The following is a 7,260-nucleotide window of genomic DNA, read 5'->3' as shown; positions in this document are numbered from 1 at the left end:
TCCCTAAAATGCTTAGACTTGATGGTGAGATAGACTTCACTAGACCTCCTATCTATGATGAGAGTGATGGGGAGGAGATAGAAGAAATTGATGAAGAAGAATGTGAACTTGAGGAAGCTTGGCAATAGGAGAAACTTGAAAAACATTGCCAAGTGGTGGAAGCCTCTAGAAGAAGATGGACGGGAGTAGAGCATGCTTTATCAAGACCTTTTGGAACTCCTCCACCTAGTTCGCAATCCAATCCTTCGCTTGAGTGGGTAAAACTTCTAACTTTCAGCTTTATTATCCCACTTGAGTATGGTCTGCTTGAGACGGATGGCCAACTTAGGGCGCTTTGTGGAATTAAGTGAAAGAGGAGGATGTTTAGTGGTTGGCATTGTAAATCTAGATTCATTATGGTTGGAAGCTCAAAATTGAAGAACATGGATTGGTGTAATGCTCAATTAAATGGGTCCAGGAGAGTAGTTTGGTGCTTTCATGAGAATTCTGCTTTCTCGTCGCCCGGACAAAGTCAAGGCAATCAACTAGAAGATGGGTGCGAGGACAAGATATGGGACCCTGGATTACCCTATAAGAGTCAATTTTGGGAGCTCATATCTTGGAGAGAACCTCACTCAAGCTTAGTGAAGATGGTTGGAACTTCTGACAACCGATTGAAGGACAAGCACTCTTGGAGGTTCAAGGATGGATACAAGCATAAGCCACATTGACAAGGAGCCTCCCAATGTCCAACTTAAGGACTTAAACTAAAAGTGCTTGGTGGGAGACACCCCACTATGGTAAACTCTTTCCATTCTCTTGTAGATATAATGAATGAATGAATTGAGTTCCATTGTATATAATTCTTTACTTCTTGGTATATTTTGCTTGCTTGCTAAGGTGTTTATATATTCATACTTTAATTAGGGATAATTCTCTGAACTTGAGTTTTTGCTTGAATTGCAAGCTTCTTCAATTTGTTTGAAAAATCTCCAATATTTCAAAAATGTGTTTAATTTTGCATCTTAGCTAGTTTTAAAATTTTAGAGGAGGATAGGAAGGTTATGAGCTCTTTTTGATGCTCATTAAAAAAAAAAAAACAACCAAGCCACGCGCAAGCGCATAGCACGCGCACGTCGGCTGCACATTTTTAGCTTTCTGGGCCAAGGACCAAAGAGTTGTGCCACTTTTGGGCCAACTCTGTGCCTCAACCCACGCGGACACGCGCTTTACGCGTCCACGCCACTCCTTATTTTTCTTACCCACACGCTGGCGTACACTGTGACGTCAAACCATCACTCCGCTTCACCTTCTCTTCATTTGCCCCATTCAGTTTCTGCGTCCCAGGTTCCATACCCTCCCCTGTTCTGCTTCCCTTTTACTGCTTTATGTTAATTTCATTAATTAGCTAGCTTAGTTAGTTAGTTTAGTTTACTTAGGTGGTTACTGAATCTGGCCTGAGTAGTGGATTTAGGATTAACTAAATCTTTGCTGCTGTGTGAAATTGCTCTGTTTTGTTGGATTATTCTATGTTCGTTTAATCTGTGATGCTGCTTGCCTGTGTTTGATTGATGAAAGGAACTGCTGCTGTTCTTTGTGCTATTTAATTTACGTTGCTGCTAAACTATTGGTTGTTTGCTGCATTCATATGAATTCATATATATGGTTTTGTGTTTTGATTGTTGATGATGAATCCATATGGAACCTGATTTGCTGTTTAAACTTGGAAATAGCCAATTTGCTGCTGAAATACTGCCGGATTTTTCCTAACCATGTTCCATGAATTAATAATGCTTTGATTGGTGTAACTAACTCTAGTTGATGATTTCTATATCAATTAGAATTTTGTTACCTAAAGGGTTTTGAAAAATCCTCATGGGCATGTTTACAGGTTTTTGGTTATGCTCCTAATGCGCTTTACTTGCTTGCAATGCTAATTTGCTATATGCATTGCATGATTGAATAAGTTTTCAAATTTACCATAAACTTGATTTTCATTTAGAGTTAAGCTCAACTTGCTTGCTTTCACAAGATTGATGGTTTCTTCTACCTATGTGGCCATTGTGATTCAATTCCTATATACCTTTGGTCACATGGCGCGTAAATTTTCAAATCTCACCTCAATCCTTGTGACTTGCATGCATGGTTGGAATTGGTGTTAAATGTGCTTAAAATACTTGTTTCTCAAGGTTTTGCTCTCACCAACTCCAATTCACATAACTCTAGTGATCCTTGTATTGATTGATGACTTATTTTCTCATTAGTTACTTTCTAGCTATACCACATTTCATCATCAATGACTTGATGCATTTCATGATTGTGAAAGTGCCTACATTCCTATTTTATGCATTCCTTTTGAATTGAGCCAGTAACCACTATATCACTAATTTTTAAACTGATTTCTAACTTTAATCTGTTTAACCAACTAACTTCTTTTGGGTTTCAACCTAACTCTTTTGATCATTATTTTGGATATGGTGATTCCTAGGCTTAGTGAACGAATAATGTGCAAATGTGGTTTGAATTCTTGGTTTGAAGTATGATTTGAATTCCAAATTCTGATGCTTGCATTCTAAGAAATCTCTTTACTTTATTCACTTCATGAATATGCTTTGCTTTGAGTGCTTTGTATCTATTTGGCTATCTGCTTATACTGTATCATCTCTATTTTTTCAGGATATCAGACAAGGAAAAGGCTATAGCCACTACCTCCAAAAAGAGGAAGCGCTCTAAGACCTCTACCCCCTCACCATATGATAATTATGCCAAGAATCCGCTAAACAATGAGGATAAGGAAAATCAGCTGCAGCCACCCACTGACCCAATCAAATTCCCAAACCTCTACTGCGAGCTGCGCTTCTCCAGTTATAAGAAGAAAAATCTGAACATTGAGAAGAAGCTGAACCTTCCCAATGAAGTGAGGCGTGCCATAAATACCCGCATCTCAGAGTTGGGATTAGATTTCGTTGATAGGGACTTGGGAAGGATTAACATCTCATGGGTTAAGGAGTTCTACTGTAACTTCTTCCGAGCGGGCTTGGATTCAGTGCACTTAAGGGGTAGAGAGATTATGGTCACTGAGGCTGCCATAGGGGATGCACTGCTTTGCAGAGTTGGTACTCCTGACATTTGTGCCTACCATCAGACAGAGGTAGCTCTTCTCTCCATGACTTTTGACTATGAGGCGCTTAAGCACGTGATTGCCACACCAGACGCTCCCTGGGTGATGGATTCGAACAACAAGAAGCCCAAGGGGATGTTATCCACATATCTGTCTAAGGAGGCTAGGACCTGGTAGCAGATATTTGCCCACTATGTCTTGCCTACCACTCACTTCTTAGAGATTCCAATGGATATGCTAGTTTTGATTGGGTGTGTCATGGAGGGGAAAGGGGTGTATTTCCCCCGGCTAATCAAGCATAGCATGTGGAGAGCTCATATTCGCAGCTTGCTACCGTTTCCAACACTAGTCACTAGTTTGGTTGAGCTAGCTGATGCCTCGTGGGAGGATGACGATGTGACACCACCACCCCCAGAGGACGACGACAAGGAGGTTACCATTCCATGGGGTGAATGGGTGCACGAGAAGCCCCCGACCAGCCGCCGTTCTCGAGCGAGAGCGGTGATTGAGGCAGCTAGACCCTCATCCTCCACGGCAGCAGGACCTGCCTCCTCCTCAGCAGCCGCAGCATCCTTACCACCACCACCACCAGCACCTAAGCCGACTTATCTGTTGGTGCAGCACCTCCTCCACTTCATGGAGCGCTTCGAGCGTCGCGTCATGCGACACCTCGACCGCTTAGACCAGGCGGCTGCATCACAGGGTATCGAGCTCCCTCCACTTCCAGAGTCCCCCGCTTCTGATGAGCAGGATCCGGAGGAGGAGCATGGTGAGGAGCCGATACAGCAGGAGGCGCCACCAGAGATGCAGACCACCACTCCTGACATACATATATATATATATATATATATGTGTGTGTTTTGCATCTTAGTTTTTGATTGTGATTAAAAAAGTGTTTCGGGATTGTTAAAAATCTAGTTAACCCTTTTTATATAAGAATTGTGTTTTGATTGAAAAATGGATAAACTAGGGAAATTTTTAAGATTTCTAAATCACAACATTGCATTAAAATAAGCTTAGTCAATATGATGAAAATTTCCAAGAAATTTATTTTTAGGGTACCACCCAATTGGTTGAAAATTTTTTTTTAGAACTTGCTTGAATTATACACTTGTGAATCATGTTTTGAGCTAAGAACACAAGCATGTGAGATTCGAGCCTAATTGTGTGGTTACATCCAATGACCACTTACTTTCATTCTTGTGTGCATTATTCTCTTCCTATGATTGTAATCTTTGATTGTTTGATTCTTTATGTCCATTATTTTGTGTATACATGTATTTATATGATTGAGGCCATTGTTCAAATAGCTCACTTATCCAAAATAACCTAACTTTTATCTTCCATTGTTAGCAAATTTTGAGCCTATGCTTAACCCATTTGTTCATAATTATAGCACATTACAAGCTTAAGTAAAAAATAATAAATGTTTCTTGTTTGGATCTTTGATTAGTTTAGGCTAGTGAGAGTGTTCATTACTTGATTTTGGGAAGGTTGGGTACATTGGGTAGAGATAAAAGTGTATGTGTTTTTGTTGAAAAGTTCTCAAGAATTGGGTACATGCTCATGTATTAATCATGTGTAAACCATATGCATTGATGTCAAAAAAAATAATTTTAGAAAATTTACAATGCAACAAGAAGGGAACAAAATGTCCCAAAGTTTGAAGTTTAATAAAAGTCAATGCATATGGGTGGTGATTAAAAAGGAAATGCATGAATGTGTGAAAAGTGAAGAATGAATAGCTAGGTTTGTTTAGAATTGTCTAGGTTGTCATAGGTTAGGTGGGAAGTTTAAGTTAATCAAAGATTCAAATCTCAAGCCTACTTGACCATATGCATCCTACCTTGACCTAGCCCCATTACAACTTATGGGAAGTCCTCATGATATTTGTACGCATGCATAAAGTAATTGTTGATTGTTAGATGGAAAACAAATCTTGGAAAGCATGATTAGGAAAGAATTGAGTGAATCAACCCCATACACTTGAGTGCATAGAGCGGATATACATTCGGCGAGGGTTCAATCGCTTAATTACATGTTTCCACCCATGATCATCTTTTCTTGCAAGTTTATGAACTCTTTCAAATGATTCAATCCAATTGTGGTTTGCTTTGATTGCTAATACCTTAGCCCTTGTGCTTGCATGTATATTCTTGAAAATTGATTTATTTTGACTAAGCCATTGCATCATGTAAATAGATTGCATATAGATAGATTGCATTTAGTTAGTTGCATTGAATAAATGTTAACACCCTTTGCTTCTTTCTTGATTTTAGCATGAGGACATGCTTAGTTTAAGTGTGAGAAGATTTGATAAACCCCGATTTCGTGATTTATCTTGTGCTTATTTTGGGGGATTTTACCACCTTTTCCCACATTTATTCAATGAAATAGCATGGTTTTGTAATTCTTCTTTGAATTTTGCTTAAGTGTAAAAACATGCTTTTTAGGCCTTAAATTGGTAATTTTGATTCACCTTAATTCCATTCGATGCCTTGATATGTGTGTTGAGTGATTTCAGGTTTATAAGGCAAGTATTGGATGAAAGAAATGAGTAGAAAAGCATACAAAGGGGAGAATGCATGAAGAAACAATGATTGGGAATGCATCAAAGGACGCACACGCGCAAAAAGTGGTGTCGCCCATAGACGCACACGCGTACATGCCGCATCCGCGCGGATGGAAAATTTGCCAATTGACGCGCACACGCACATGGCGCGCACGCACCAATACTCTTACATGGCCCACTTAAAAGCAAAACACTGGGGGGCAATTTCTGAGCTGTCCAGGCCCAAATCCAACTTGTTTCTGAGTGTATTTCATGCAGAATTGAAGTCCAAGCAAAGGAGGAGCAATTAGTTTAGCCAACATGAGCCTTTAGTTAGTTTCTAGAGAGAGAAGCTCCCTTTTCTCTCTGGAATTAGGTTAGGATTAGGTTAGATTATCTTAGATTCATGTTTAATTATTTGATTTCATCTTGTTTCTTTTATAATTTCTCATCTCTACATCTTGATTCTCTTAATTGTGATGTTAATTTCTCATTTTGCTCTCTTTTGTAATGATGAACTCATGTTAGATTTGGTTTACATTTAATACAATTTTGATGTTGATGTCTCTTTAATTGATGAGTTGAGTTGTGATCTTACTTTTCTTGCACTTAGTAGTTGTTAGATTTTATTATTTTTGCAAAATTATGATGTTTACTTTTAGTGCACTCTATGTGTTTGATGAAATGTTCTCTTTAATTTTTGAGTAGTTTTGTCAACTCTTAGTCTAAGCCAAGGAAATTGGATAAACTTGAGTCATTGAGTATGATGGAATTGGTCCATTGAGAACCCATGGTGATCAATTTGATACCCATTGATGCTAACCCACTACTAAGTTAATTAGTAGGTAGGTTAGGACTTAAGGGTTGATGTACTCAAACCTATTTGACGTACTTCACGCTTAGGAGTAAATGTTACATACTTAAGGCTTTTGGGAAGTAGACTTAATAGGTTGGTCTCTCATAATTATCAATATTCGGGTTGTTGACAAGGATGGTGATTTCAATTACCCAAGTCTTAGCCAAGAGTTCTTTATCTTGCTTTCTTTACTTATTCACTCAATTTACTTTCTTGCCATCTCATGAACCAAAACCCCCCCCCCCAAAACATCCCTTCATAGCCAATAATTAAGCATTACATTGTTTCCTAGGGAGACGACCCAGAGTCTAAATACTTCGGTTAATTCTTATTGGGGTTTGTTCTTTGTGACAACCGATAAATTTTTTTTTTGATGTGAGAGTTTTTTGTTGGTTTGGAGCTATGCTTACAACGAAGTAATTCTTTCCTATAAGAAGAAATTCTAGACCATCGAGCAAATATCTTATATCAAAACCCCCCGAATTCTTCACAATATAAACCACAATATTGGGGTTTATCAAATCTCCCCACACTTAAACCAAGCATGTCCTCATGCTTAAAATAAAAAGACCAAAGATCATGGTGAGAAAGGGTTTATGAAATGCAAACTACCTAAGTGAATGCATGCAACTAATGTGAAATCATTTACCTACTTGGTCAAGGGTAAATCTATCCTCCAAGAACACATGCGAACATATGAGGTGAAAATAGTATGTAGCTCATGAATCCTACCAAATTGAACATCACTAATGG

Source organism: Arachis ipaensis, chromosome B10, assembly GCF_000816755.2.
Source record: "Arachis ipaensis cultivar K30076 chromosome B10, Araip1.1, whole genome shotgun sequence".
NCBI classification, from domain to species: Eukaryota; Viridiplantae; Streptophyta; class Magnoliopsida; order Fabales; family Fabaceae; genus Arachis; species Arachis ipaensis.
Note: the sequence above shows the minus strand (reverse complement) of the source record.